The sequence below is a fragment of the Tasmannia lanceolata genome, unplaced genomic scaffold, assembly GCF_043159265.1.
Source record: "Tasmannia lanceolata isolate RefF3 unplaced genomic scaffold, GAP_Taslan_0.1 ptg000018l, whole genome shotgun sequence".
In the NCBI taxonomy this organism is placed as follows: Eukaryota; Viridiplantae; Streptophyta; class Magnoliopsida; order Canellales; family Winteraceae; genus Tasmannia; species Tasmannia lanceolata.
The window spans coordinates 9,718,409-9,733,446 of NW_027518695.1; the positions used below are offsets into that span (position 1 = coordinate 9,718,409).

At 38.2% G+C, this 15,038-nt stretch overlaps 1 long non-coding RNA gene across 1 annotated transcript; it reads left to right on the top strand.

The window, feature by feature from the left end:
* Positions 1–10,335: 10,335 nt before the first annotated feature.
* Positions 10,336–13,253, top strand: LOC143851416 (uncharacterized). The gene is made up of 2 exons (XR_013236324.1): positions 10,336–10,641; positions 12,587–13,253. It is a non-coding gene; the product is annotated as an uncharacterized LOC143851416 (long non-coding RNA).
* The last annotated feature ends 1,785 nt before the right edge of the window (positions 13,254–15,038 follow it).

The window sequence follows — 15,038 nt, forward strand, 5'->3', positions numbered from 1 at the left end:
CTTCAATGATAGATAGAGTTGAGATGTCCTGGTTAGGTGAAATTTTGGTGAAATTTGGTATGATGAACTGGGTGTTGAAAAGACCCTTAATACCAATGGTCTCACATATCTAGGTTTCAATATAATAGATTGAAGTTAGATGTTTAATCGTTAGCTTCTTAAGGACGGTCCCTAGCAAATCCCTAATATTTAATATAGGTAAGATAATGCCAATATTGCAAATATCAAGGGAATTTTATTCACTAATGGCTCAACCATAATAATTGAGAAAAAAGAGTTAATTAATAACCCTTTGTCATAATGAAAATCTCAAATTGAGTCGGGTTAGTAGTCACTTTTTACTTATAGTTAAATTGATAGTAAAAAACCCTAGCGTGTGTTTATATAAACATATCTAGAGTTTCACTTTTTCAACAAGTGATGAGAAAACACTAACCTCTTCCTTTTCTCTTTTCTAAGCTCCTATGTGCATAGCTTCAATCTCGACCGTCCATTTTCATCTACCCCAGGATTTATTAGGTTTAATATCCACTTGCTTTGCATAAATCCTGCCAAATTACATTCGGATCCTTTGAATCCATCGGGCTGTTGGTGTCCACTAACACCCCTATACTAATATGAGGAAATGGCATCTTAGAAGATAACATCATACCGAGTGTAATGCCGCGTTTCAATGCATGCCAATAATTTTGCATGATATTGTTTGGTTGTCATATTTATTAGAGCCACGTCTTTTGCTAGTATTAGCACACGTCTATGTATCGGCAATTTCCTCTAACACCCCTATAGTCATATGAGGAAATAGCATATTAGAAGATAACATCATACCGAGTGTAATGCCACATTTAGGCAACTCGAGCCGGGTAAAACCCGACCCGCATCGACCCGACCCGAAAATAGCCTGGGTCGGGTTCAGGTTTCATGGGTTTCGGGTCGAGCCGGGTTCAGCATTCAAAAGCCCGCATGAATCTCGGGTCGAGCCGGGTTTGAAGGGGCCCGACCCGACCCGACCCGAGTTACATAAATTATAGTATGTACATTTTTTTCTATTGTTAGTTAAAAGTTAAAGGGATAATTACATTTACACCCCCTCTAGTTTCTGACACATCCACTTCCACCCCTATAGTTTAAAACGTGACAAATACACCCTTGTAGTTTCAATTTGTTTAAGGTAGGCCCCCTCAGCTGAGGGTTCGTCCATAGATTGAAGGGTTAGGATGATCCGATGGAGCTGATTTTTTTGGCACACCCTAACTATGTCAGGACCCATCAAATGAACGCTTTGGATCATCCAAACAATGTGGGCCCACATTATTTGGATGATTTTTTGGTAGTGTTTGGATTCGGGTAGGGGCCCACATTATTTGGATGATCCAAAGCGTTCATTTGATGGGTCCTGACATAGATATGGTGTGCCCAAAAAATCAGCTTCATCGGATCATCCTAACCCTTCAATCTATGGACGAACCTTCAGGTGAGGGGGCAAACCTTAAACAAATTGAAACTACAGGGGTGTATTTGTCACGTTTTAAACTATAGGGGTGGAAGTGGATGTGTCAGAAACTAGAGGGGGTGTAAATGTAATTATCCCAAAGTTAAAAGTGAAAACCCACGCACCCACTGTCACTGTATGTGAGTGTAATTTCTGCTTCTATGAGTTGAGTTGATTCAAGTGTTTGATTCAGCATTGTTTGATTGTAATTACAACATTGTTTGATTACAGCATTGTTTGATTCAAGTGTGATGTGAGTGTAATTACATCATTGATTGATTCAAGTGTAATGTGAGTGTAATTTCTGCTTCTATGAGTTGAGTTGCCTTGCCAAACAAGAATTTTCCTTAAAAATTTGCGTCAACGTGGAAAAACCCGACCCGACCCGAACCGACCCGAGATTTATCATGGGTAGGGCCGGGTTTGGGAATCGTGGGTTTTCCGAAAAAAAACCCGACCCGAGATATTTCTCGGGTAGGGTTGGGTTCTCCAAAACCCGACCCGCCCGACCCGAGTTGCAGCCCTAGCCACATTTCAATGCATGCCAATAATTTTGCATGATATTGTTTGGTTGTCATATTTATTAGCGCCACGTCTTTCGCTCGTATTAGCACACGTCTATGTATCGGCAATTTCCACTAACACCCCTATAGTCATATGAGGAAATGGCATCTTTGAAGATAACATCATACCGAGTGTAATGCCACGTTTCAATGCATATATGCCAATAATTCTGCATGATATTGTTTGGTTGTCATATTTATTAGCGCCACGTCTTTCGCTCGTATTAGCACACGTCCATGTATCGGCTATTTCCACTAACATTCAATAGTCATATGAGGAAATGGCATCTTTGAAGATAACATCATACCGAGTGTAGTGCCACGTTTCAATGCATGCCAATAATTTTGCATGATATTGTTTGGTTGTCATATTTATTAGCGCCACGTCTTTCGTTCGTATTAGCACACGTCTATGTATCGGCAATTTCCACTAACACCCATATAATCATATGAGGAAATGGCATCTTTGAAGATAACATCATACCGTGTGTAACGCCGCGTTTCAATGCATATATGCCAATAATTCTGCATGATATTGTTTGGTTGTCATATTTATTAGCGCCACATCTTTCGCTCGTATTAGCACACATCCATGTATCGGCTATTTCCACTAACATTCAATAGTCATATGAGGAAATGGCATCTTTGAAGATAACATCATACCGAGTGTAGTGCCACGTTTCAATGCATGCTAATAATTTTGCATGATATTGTTTGGTTGTCATATTTATTAGCGCCACGTCTTTCGCTCGTATTAGCACACGTCTATGTAACGGCAATTTCGAGGCCATTTTTTCCTTTAAAACAAGACCCCTTACCCTACCTCTACCCAAGCGTTTTCTACTATATTTGGATAGCTGCCATGGCAAGGCCCAGAACCAAGCCTTTTTTGGTACCTTGGTCATTTGCCATCAAAACCATGGAAGTTGAGAAGCTATGGGAAGACCCTTTCATAAGAGGTTCTTGTAATGATCAGGCTCAAGAGATGGTCCTTACCAATCAATACTATGGAACAGGTGATATAGGAAAAGCAACGATGGGGATGTTGCAAGCAAGCTCGATTTCAGAAGATATTTTCAATCGCCTGCTTGCCACAGTTGGGAGCTCCTCGATTTGGGGGGTAATCACAAAAACTCCATCCATAATCTGTCTATGTGTACATATCCATGTCTTTGTGTACGCATTCACATGTGTGCATGTATGCATAAGTTCAAAAAAATTCTAAAAGTATTGATTAGCATGCTTTAGACATTGAACTTGTTTTCCTTCAAAATGCCCTTCGACTAAAGTGAGATGTTTTTTGTCCAAAGATTTTGTTGTATTCCTAACATTTTTAATTACTTTCTTTTAAAAAATTGTGTATACTATATGTGCCACATGTTCGGGAGAAGAGAAAAATAAGCGGCAAGTATTGCTGTGACATTTATTATTTCTTTTGATTTTTTACTAATAACCAATTTGAGCCGGGTAGACTGTTTCGCCTTCTTCATGAAAATTTTCTAAAGAATTCATTAGCCGACCCCAACTAGTTTGGGAAAAAGGCTTAGTCGAGTTGAACCAAAATTTTCCTATTTTAGTGGTTAATTTTCAAATGAATCTAATTTTGATATGAATCTCAACCTTGAAACTCTTGCACAAATATGTCCATACAATAACAAAGATTTAATATAAATATCTTATATTATTTCTAAAAAAGAAATGACTTTTCACACTGGCATAATTTTTGTTTAGGCCTTGTTTGTTTTGGATTTTGAGTAAAAAACTGATTGTTAGCTCAAAAGTAAATGCAATTTTGATTCCAATAATCAGTTTTGGATTCAAAATCAATTAATAGAATCCAAAACAAAGAGACTAAAGGAAATGACCATCACAAGCCCGTCCTATCGCCCTCGATCTCAATGTCAAATGATTCTAGACCTTTGATTCAGCATGATATAAATCCTACAGATGCCTCTAAGCCGTTGTGAGTCTCAATATTTCAAATGTGATATTCATTCGACATCAAATGTGGGCCCACTTTTCATCCAGTAATGGGCTATTAGATCAACGGTCCTTATCATCTAGAATATATACCACATGCGCATTGGATTCAATGCTAGAGATCACCATTGGGTCCCACATGGCACACTTGTGTGCGGTTGGGATTTGATCAATGTGGGACCAATCAACATCAATCTCTAACATATAATTTTTTTGTTTCCATTTTGCAGATTAATGGGGATAATGAATTCTTCTCTCTCTTGGAAAAGAATTAAAGTTGCAGGTGAATAGAGTGACTTAGCCAATGAGAATTGGAATTTTTTCATTTTTTCATGGCAACTTCCAGTCTCAATCCAGTACTTATTCCTGTCTCTTCCATCTCTTGTATTTGGCCTTTGTACACATATCCGAAGCCTCCTTTTCCTAGTTGGTCACAAAAGTTTCTGGTTGCAATTCTAAGCTCCTCATAGGTGAAATCTCTAAGTTTAGAAGAGTCAAGCATTCTTCAAGCTGATGTTGGCAAATCAAGGCCACTCATCTACCCCATTGCTTGTCTGGAGTCCAAAGCTGAAAAATCTCTAATGTTAGATAGTGGAATCCCTGGAGTTTGGTTCTGGGTCTGTTGTGACATTTACCAATCCCCATTGATGAAATTGTAACATGCATTTGGTCCAAACCTCAACCTGGAATCGTCAAGATAAATACAGATGCCTCACCAAGCTGCTATTGGAGGAATTCTCTTGGGTGCTTCTCCATTGAAATAAATACACCTTCCTATCTGATGTTGATTTTTTTTTTTTGAGTTTTTTCAGGGAATTTCTGATTTGGGTTTTTATGGTTCTTTGTAAAGTGGGTGAATTTATACTGTAAGGGGGTGAATTTATCACCGCCTCTTTTTTTAAGATGTTTGGTTCAATCTTTTAAGTAGGATGTTTTTATTCAGAAGATTTGTTCTTGAATTCCTATGATATTTTTAACCATTTTCCTTTAAAGAAAATTGTGTACATATGTGTCATGTGTCAAGAGAAAAGAAAAATAATTGGTATAACTTGTCACAATTACTATTCCACTTGATTTTTCACTAAATTAGAAAATACACCTTTATTAGGGTCTAATTTTGAGTCCAAAACTGATTATTAGACTCCAAATTAAACTCAATTTAATTTGGAAGTAGGAAGTGGTGAAGAGAGACTCAGATAAATCTCATTTTCGTTGCTCAGCATCAGAAACTCGATCGATCAACCTAATTTCACAGGAAAAAAACCCTTTGTTTCCTTTCCATGCCAAAGATGAAAAATGAAGGCACCCTTAGGCCTTGTTTGGATTGCAGTAATTCTCTGGAAATGTTAGAAAGGAAAAAATATTTCTAAAATCTCTTATATTTTCAGACACTAAAAAAAGATAACTTGAACCAACCTTATTCAATTTTTATTTAGAGGTGTAAACCTTCTTTGGTGTCTAGAAAGAAAGAGAAAATTGAAACTAACAAGAGAAAGAGAAGAAGTTGCTCTGCAAAAGCAAGAAACTGTAAAAAAAGAACATTACAAACCGAATTGCAAAATCGTGGAAACCATTGTCCATGTTCACTTTTACTTCTTTTTATACATCAAGTAGTTTATTATACGTGGCAACCACGACCAAGCTGAAATCAAACTCTTCAACCTTAACTAATAGAAGTCTTATATAATACCAACTCATACTCATGAAACCAAACTCAGCACCGACTCATACTCGTAAAACCAACTATGATTCAAATCCATGCGCAACCCCCCAGCGCGGACACCATGCACGAGTCAGTGGTGACTCTAACACTCCCCCTCACTCTCTACTGGTCACGCCAAGTACCTTTCTAAACTTCGCAAACTTATTGTAGCTCTGCCATTCGAAAGCAACAAGGGCCACAAACACATGAACTATCGTAACTTTGGCTACTAGAGTGAACGTCTTGTCGTAATCACGTAGTTCACTTTTACTTCTTTTTATACATCAAGTAGTTTATTATACGTGGCAACCACGACCAAGCTGAAATCAAACTCTTCAACCTTAACTAATAGATGTCTTATATAATACCAACTCATACTCATGAAACCAAACTCAGCACCGACTCATACTCGTAAAACCAACTATGATTCAAATCCATGCGCAACCCCCCAGCGCGGACACCATGCACGAGTCAGTGGTGACTCTAACACTCCCCCTCACTCTCTACTGGTCACGCCAAGTACCTTTCTAAACTTCGCAAACTTATTGTAGCTCTGCCATTCGAAAGCAACAAGGGCCACGAACACATGAACTATCGTAACTTTGGCTACTAGAGTGAACGTCTTGTCGTAATCACTCCTGTACTTCTGCAAGAATTTCCGAGCAATAAGTATCATCTTGAACCTCTCTTCTTGTCGTAATCACGCCTGTACTTCTGCAAGAATTTCCGAGCAATAAGTATCATCTTGAACCTCTCTACCGATCCATTACCATATACACCCAATTACACGAAATAAGTGACACTACACTAGTTACTTGAACTAAATTCCATGTTTCATTCTGCTTCAAAGCTAGAATCTCCGAATGTCTTCTTTATTCTTGCATTGATTCATTCCCATGGCTGTATCTGTATATTTTTGTAAATTTCTATCGCAGAATCTGGTCTTGATTGCCAGTTCTTTTTAAATCCCAAGACAAGCTCATTTTACAATGGACGGTAGAGTCTCCATCTACCCGGTGTCATTTGTAATACAGAGGAGGCGTATTTTTAGAAGAGCTGCAAGCAAGAAAAAAATGTGATAAAGCCATCCCTTTTTATTAGATGGAGGGCTGGGTTGAATCCAGGGCATTGACTATGGGCAGGAATCTATTCACTAATGGCGCGACCATAATAATTAAGAAAAAAGAGCTAATTGATAACCCTTTGTCATAAAGAAAATCTCAAATTGTGTGTGATTAGTAGTCACTTTTTACTTACAGTTAAGTTGAGATTAAGAAACCCTAGTTTGTGTTTATATAAACATATCTAGAGTTTCACTTTTGCAATAAGTGAGAAAACACTAACCTCTTCCTCATCTCTTTTCTAAGCTCCTACGTGCATAGCTTTGATCTTGACCGTCCACTTTCATCTATCCTGAGATCTAATAGGTGTAATATCCATTTTCTTTGCACAAATCCTGCCCAATTACATTTCGGTTCCTTTGGATCAATCGGGCCGTCGATGTCCACTGACACCCCTACTGGAAATGACATCCTAGAAGAGAATCTCTTACCGAGTATATCGCCACGTTCAATGGATGCCAAAAGTTTTGCAAGATATTGTTTGGTTTTCATATTTATTATTGCCACATCTTTCACTCGTATTAGTAAATGTCTCGTCAATGCATTGGCAATTTCGAGGTCCTTTTTCCTATAAAACAAGGCCCTATACCCTACCTCTACCAAAGCGTTTTCTACTATCTTTGGATAGCTACCATGGCAAGGCCCAAAAACAAGCCTCTCTTGGTACCTTGGTCCTTCGCCATTAAAATCATGGAAGTTGAGAAGCTATGGGAAGACCCTTTCATAAGAGGTTCTTTTAATGATTTGACTCGAGAGGTAGTCCTTGCCAAGGTTTTAAATTTCGACCGAAATCCGAAATTTTGGGTTTCAGTCGAGAGCGAAACCGAAATGGCGTAAAGTCGAAACATTACAAAATTTCGATAGAAATTTCGTTTTCCCCGAAATTTCGGTCGAAATTACCGAAATTTCAATTCGTCGAAATTTGGAACGTTACAAAATATTACGTCATCTGATTTCGATGGATTTTGTCTGAAATTTTGGTTTCGGTGAGGACCGAAACACATCCCGAAACCGAAATTTAAAACCTTTGTCCTTACCAATCAACGCTATGGAATAGGTGATATAGGAAAAGCAAAGATGAGGATGTTGCAAGCAAGCCTGATTTCAAAAGTATTTTTCAATCATCTGATTGTCACAGTTGGGAGCTGATCAATTTGGGGGTAATCACAAAAACTTCATCCATGATTTGGGTACGCACACATATCTGTGTCTTTCTCTGTGTTCGCATTAACATATGTGTGCATGTACACCTAAGTTCAAAAAGGGATTTATTTGTAAGTCTATAATTTATAAAATCATAGCCATTCTAAAGCATGATTTAGCCATAAAAGTACTTATTTTTGCTGGCGTGCTTTACTGTTAAGATATATCATATCAGATATGTAAGATCTGAAAGTCGATCATCTTGGAGGTAGATTGGCAAGTGGGTTAGGAGAGTTAAACTATCTAGATTAGGCAATTTAGATTAGGATAATCAATATCTCTTTATCTATTTTCTGTGCTTATCTGTAAGTGCTTTATTTAAGCACCCATTATTGTTAATGGAAAACGTTGTCATATTACTGAAAATCACAAATTTTATCATGGTATTGTGATGTGTGAAGGAAAAGCCATTGCCACTGTACTTGAAGAGTGGAAGGATAATCAGGAGGCTTCATCGTCACTGCCAAGAAGGTTTTCATTTTGAAGTTCTTGACTGAAATTCTTTCGGCATATGCTTCATCGCCAGCTTGCTTTGTTGCTCTGAATAAGGGGAGCGATCTAACCGCGGTGGTCATTAGATACTTGGTTTTGCAATTTTCTTTGTAAATTTTCATCAAGATTTACTTCTTCCCATAAGTTTCTATGAACAAGGTGTTTCTATATTCCTGATGTATAGTTTACAGAGCTGGGCAAGTGGAGGTGAGTGTCCGATTCTCATGTTTTCTGTATTCTTTCATTGATTCACTCCCTTGGACAGATCTGTATATTTTTTGTAAATTTCTATTATAGACTCTGTCAGTAAGGTCATGAAATATTGACTTTCTTTCTCTCTCTCATTTTATACATAATGAAATTACATGACCAACTGCGCTCTCCAAGCGTGCTTGTTCTCCCCTTCTTCCTTATTCCTTAATTATCATGGCAAGTCTTTGTGAAATAACTCCGATCATAAGAAAAAGAAGGCGTTAAGAGACCCTCTACTTCATACACCTTAAAGCTCATGTGACAAAAAAGGGTTATTTTGGGGTCCTTATGCTCGTTATGCTTAGCATTGAATGGACTACGTATTCACCTTATCAATTATCAAATCAATGATGGGTTCCGTTTCTGGCACATAAATTGGCGTTTCTATTGGTAAATAGGGGTACTCATCACTTCTTGGGATGTCGTAATTGCTATCTTTTTAGGTTCAGATTTTGATCTCCAGTTCTTTTTTAATCCCAAGGCAACATCATTTTACAATGGACGGCAGAGTCTCCATCTACCTGATATCATTCTTAATACAGAAATTGGGCTTTTCTCTTTCATTTTGCATATAAGGAGCTAGCTACTACTAGAATTGCTTTAGCTTGCATGATGATGGAAGCATGGTTTACATATCCTGGAAAAGTTCTATAAGAAGATTGTTCATCAACAAAAGCTCTTTTCTAATTATTTGCAAATTTTCTTATAAGGATCTCCTTTTTTCCCAATAATTTGTGAATATTTGAAAATAATGTTAGAATTGTTATGTGACCTTTTTATAAGATTCTTAGAGTTTTTCTTATTATTATTTGGTCAAAACTCAAAAGAATACTTGCCTCACTGAAAAGCAGATAATTTTTTTTATACTGAAAGGGGGTGATTCGAGGAAGAAAAGAGGACAAATATATCATTTCCCTATTATTATTATCTTCTATTGTTATTGTTCCTCTCTTTGGTGAATCAACTAGACAGTTCAAAGTTCTAACTTATGAGAAAGAGAGAGCGAGAGAGAGCCAACCTATGTTTCCTTCCTTCGAAGGAAGAAAATAATTTTGATTAGAAATTTTATATGATGAAAATACCTGTCATAAATACTCTTTCATTTACAATATGAACGGTGTTTTAATACATTAAAAGCGGCCAATTGGATCTAGGACGTTCCAATGAATTTTGTGGATATGTCCAAGTATGATTCCACACGATTTTGGACCTTAGGATATGGATCCAAACCTGGTCCAACATATCCATTTGTTTTGCACAAATCGTGTCCAATTACGTTCGGATCTCGTGGATACATCGGGCCGTCGATGTCCACTAACACCCCTACTAAATATGAAGAAATGACATCCTAGAAGATAATGTCATACAGAATACAATGCCACGCATCAATGCATGCCTATAATTTTGTAAGATATTGTTTGGCTGTCATATTTATTAGTGCCACGGGTCTTTCGCTCATAACATACTAGTACGCGTCTCATCAATGTATCGACAATTTCGAGGTCCTTTTTCCCATAAAACAAAGCACCTAACCCTACCTCTACCTCTACCTAAGCGTTTTCTACTTCTTTGGATAGCCACCATGGCAAGGCCCAAAACCAAGCCTTTCTTGTTACCATGGTCTTTCGCTATTAAAACCATGGAAGTTGAGAAGCTATGGGAAGACCCTTTCATAAGAGGTTTTTGTAATGATCTGATTGGAGAGATGGTCCTTACCAGTCAACACTATGGAATGGGTGATCTAGGAAAAGCAAAGATGGGGATGTTGCATAAGCTTGATTTCAGATGTTTCTTCAAACGTCTGATTGTCACATTTGGGAGCTGATCAATTTGAAGGTAATCACAAAACCTCTATCCATGATCTGCATACACGCACATATCTATATCTTTGTCTGTCTGCACATTCACATGTGTGTGCATGTACGCGTAAGTTCGAAAAGGGATTTTCTTTGTAAGTCTATAATTTGTAAAATATACTACACTTAGCCATTGTAAAGAATGACTTACCCAAAAAATTAGCTTTCAAAAAAAAAAAAAAAAAAACTTCTGAAAGTATTTATTTTGCTAGGCTAGCATGCTTTAGACATTGAACTTGTTTTCTTCAAAATGCCAATATTTTTTGGGGAAATGATAAATGCGCCCCTTTTCATCACTTGGGACACCCAACAGCAGTGTATCAATGACTGCAGAGGGGCTGATGTACCGCACGTAAGAAGGATTCAATGGATTTGATTGCCACGTACACTGCAGTTGGGTGTCCCATGTGATGTGTGATGAATAGGGGCGCATTTATCATTTCCCTGTTTTTCGTCCAAAGAATTTGTCGTATTCCTGACATTTTAAATAATTTTCCTTTTAAAATCTGCGTACACCTGTGCCACGTGTCCGGAGAAGAGAAAAATAAGTGGCAAGTCTCGCTGTCACATTTATTATTTCTTTTGATTTTTCACTAAATTATCAAAATATACCTATTTTAAGGGTTAATTTTCAAATGAAAGTAGTTTTGATATGAATCTCTCAACCTTGAAACTCTTGCACAAATATGTCCATCCAATAACAAAATTTTAATATAAATCTCTTATTTTATTTCTAAAAAAGAAATATCTTTTAACACAGGCTTTATTTTTGTTAAGGCCTTGTTTGTTCTGGATTTTGAGAATCGATTTTGAGTCCAAAACTGATTATTAGCTCAAAATTAAATGCAATTGTGATCCCAATAATCAGTTTGGGACTCAAAATTCAAAATAAACAGTTCCTAAAGGAAATGGTCATCACAAGCCCATCCAATCGCCCTTGATCTCAACTTCATGGGATGGTTCTAGGCCTTTGACTCAGCATGATAAAAAAAATCCTAATGATATCTTTAAGCCGTTGATTCTTGCACGTGTCAATCTTGCATATGTGATATTCATTTGGCATCAAACTTGAACCACTCTTTCATCCAGTAGTGGGCCATCAGATCAACGGTCCCGATTAAGGGTGTCAATTTTGGCTCGGGCTCGGAAGCTCGCTCGAGCTCGGCTCGAAAAAAGCTCGGCTTGAGCTCGGCTCGAATCCTTAACGAGCTGAGCCAAGCCGGCTTGCCAGGCTCGTTAAGCTTAACGAGCCGAGCCCGATTTAGGCCAGGCTCGGCTCGTTAAGGCTCGTTAAGAATTTAATATATTTAAATATATATATTATATATTAATATATACACTAAAAGGGTTATCCATGAGTGAAAGGGGGAGGCAAAATATGTCACTTCATTTTTGGAACCCCATTTATTACTTGGACCACCCCCATAGTGTAAAAAAAGTAGTCAAATTACACTAGATAGGGCTGTCCAGAGAAGATGAGGGGTGTGAACTTAATATCACCCGAGCTCGGTAAGGCTCGCGAGCCTGGCCGAGCCTGACCGAGCCGAGCCTGGTTCGAGCCCGAGCCGAGCTTTTGAGCTTAACGAGCCGAGCCGAGCCTGGCCAAGCTCGGCTCGGCTCGGCTCGTTTACACCCCTAGTCCCGATCATCAAGCACATGTACCTGATACGCATTGGATTCAATGCTAAAGATCACCATATTGGATCCCCCACGGCACACAGGTGCGGTTGGGATTTGTTCTAGTGGCCCCCATCAAGAGACAGACAACATTTCATAGTAAAAAAAACAAACATCTAATCTGTAAGATTAATCAATTTAGCTTCTCTTAATAGAACCTACAGATCAAGGGCTGTAATCATCCGATCAAGGTGGGACCACCCAACAACAATTTCTCTAAAAAAATTTCTTTCTTTTTAATTTTGCAGATCATGGGGCCTTAAAAAGGAGCTGACCTAGGCAACCTTAAACTGGGTCACGAAGGAGCATGTCGGCCTAGTAGACTAGGGAATTCACCCCCTCATCCACAAACTATTCTACCATTTTCTTAGAATTTTTTAAGATGTTTGGTTCAATCTTTTAGTTAAAAACTCCAATTATCTTCGACCGATGATAAATTCGCACCCCTCTAGGATAATTCGCACCCTTTCACATCAAAAAGCATTGAAGTCTGCCACATATCCTCCTTTAAGGGATGCGAATTAGCCTACAGGGGTTGCGAATATATCATTGCCATTTCCTTCTATGCTATTATTTTCCTCATTTCTTTCCCGATCGCACATCGGAGCATTACCCAAGGATGTACATGGTGATGCTGAGATTTTGTTACTATGAAAACTCAGATCAGACACAGCTGAGATCCATCTGGAGCTGCCTCAACTGGTTTTGTAAAAGGAGATGACAAGTATTCGACTATTTTCCTGAATTGTTTTTAAAGATGTTTGGTTCAATCTTTTAGGAGGTGTTTGGATTGTATGAATTTTCTGGAAAAGAAATTTTTAATAGAAGTGTCTGATTTTTCATTGTTTGATTGCAAATTTTAAAAAAAAAAATGTAATTTGAATTTGAATTACTGGGGTGCAAGTTTCATTTAGACGGACCTTCATCTTATTATAGTATCCCTGTAAATAAGCTATAATCACATCAGTTCCCTATTAAGACCCTGTTCGTTTGAGATTATTGCAACTGATTGTGATCCCAAAACCAATTATTGGACTCAAATTTATGTTTATTTTTTAATCCAATATTGGTTTTGGACTCACAATCAGCTGGCATAATCCCTAATTGTGGAAATGTTTCGGTTGAAATGCCGCCGAAGTGGTTGGTTAGTGCTGGGTGTGTGAGGTCAGTGGCAGGTTCATAGACGTGCTAGTTCTAAAGAACAATTTGAAATTCAATTCGAAGGGTTGACGATCGAAATTTCCATCACCCAGGATTAGATTTCTTGCGATTGAGAAGAAGAGTGGAACATCACTTCTTTCGTGGGCTCTAATGGCTTTATTATTTTATTTTTTTGAATGTTGGGAGTTTTATTTGAAAATGAGCAAGAGGACCCAGAAGGTTAACAGGACAAAGAAGACCAAAAGAACAAACAATAACTACAAAGTCATGGAGGTAAGAAATTGAAGATATCTAACGAAAAGCGATGAATTTCTCCTGCCCAAGTGAGACGATCCGCCTCTACCTTAGCCATTTGCCGAGTGTGATGGAAAGTAACCAGGTGGCCCTCCAAAAAGGAAAGAATCCCGTCAATCATCTCAGCGAAACTCCAAGGATGCGAGAGCTGTTGGGGATTCCACACAAAAGCAAGAGGGTCCCAACAAGAGCCTCCTATCAAGCTATCTGATTACATCAAGCGAGTCTCCTTCTATTGTAATATTATTCCACTACCCTCTAGCCTGCAATCTTGCCCCCTGAAGAATAGTCTAAACTTCAGCCTCATCAGAGTCCTTAAATCCAATTGGACATGAGAAGGCCCAAATGGTTTCTCTAGCATCATCTCTAAGAATGCCCTCAATACCTGTCAAACCAGGGTTCCCAAGGCCGGAGTTGTCGAAGTTTAGTTTACACCATCCATGGGCCGGAGTGATCCATCCAGGCGCAATCACCACCTCATAATCCTTACTAGCACAACTCTCCTTCCAAGAACGTCTGATGTCCGTTGTTGAAAGCACGGAAGGATCATAGTCCAAGTCTCTAAGAAATGGTTAGGATTAGGACCCATGAGAAGTAGTAAGAGGACGATGTTCTTGAAGGTATGTCATTCTGCTCTTTCCAAAGAATTCACAATGCGGCTAAAATGATAAGCTTCCAAAAGATCGGATAAGTGGGCAAGGAGCACTCAAGAAATGCCAAACCGGTCGAGAATTTTAGCCTACGCAATTCTGTATTACTTACAATGAATAACCATGTGATCTATTGATTCACTTGCTTCTACGCACAGGCACAATGATCTACGATAAGCATGTGACAATAGCGGAAGTATCCAATGCAGTCCCCCCTAAGCTTTTTTATCTGTCTAAAGGGCAATGCACGGTCTGTTATAAGATCCTTACAATGACCCAATGTAAAAACCTTATATAGTAAAACCCCAAAGCCATGAACCTCTTGGCTTTTGGTAATTGATTGAATTGATTTTTAGTCCAAAATTGAGCAAAATACATAGATCTCATCTCGTTAGACTCCAAATAAAATCTCTAACGAGCAAAATGAACCTATTATTAGATGGTCCATATGCATAATTGATTTTGCTCAGTCCGCCCAACTGAGCAAAATATACCTAATATTAGACTCCAAATTAAACTTAATTTTGAGACCATAACAAACAATTAACATAAACCTACGACTTTAAGAAATAATAGAAGAAGGTGGCTCTTGCTT